Source organism: Opisthorchis viverrini (assembly GCF_000715545.1).
Source record: "Opisthorchis viverrini unplaced genomic scaffold opera_v5_1108, whole genome shotgun sequence".
Taxonomy (NCBI): domain Eukaryota; kingdom Metazoa; phylum Platyhelminthes; class Trematoda; order Opisthorchiida; family Opisthorchiidae; genus Opisthorchis; species Opisthorchis viverrini.
Window position 1 is genome coordinate 6,640 of NW_008752927.1, and position 314 is coordinate 6,953.

Consider the following 314-nt stretch of genomic DNA (forward strand, 5'->3'; position numbering starts at 1 on the left):
GAGAACCCTCACTAGTTTCTTGATTCTTAGTTGACTCAGTCAATAAGCCATCATACTTCATTTGACCGTAGCCACAAGAAACTACTCACATAACATGAGTGCCAGGCAACCGTTTGTGTCTAAACCTTAGATTGTTTTATCTAGCGATTGGATTCGTTGGGTAGAATATAACTTGGAAATTGCAGATTGCACTTAACCATATGGTTCTCTGTCCACCCAGCTGCCAGTCAGTCTGGCTAAAATGCTCATCACCACCCTCGACTATCTAATCTTTTTATGTACGACTCTACCCCATAAGATCGTACCAACTAACC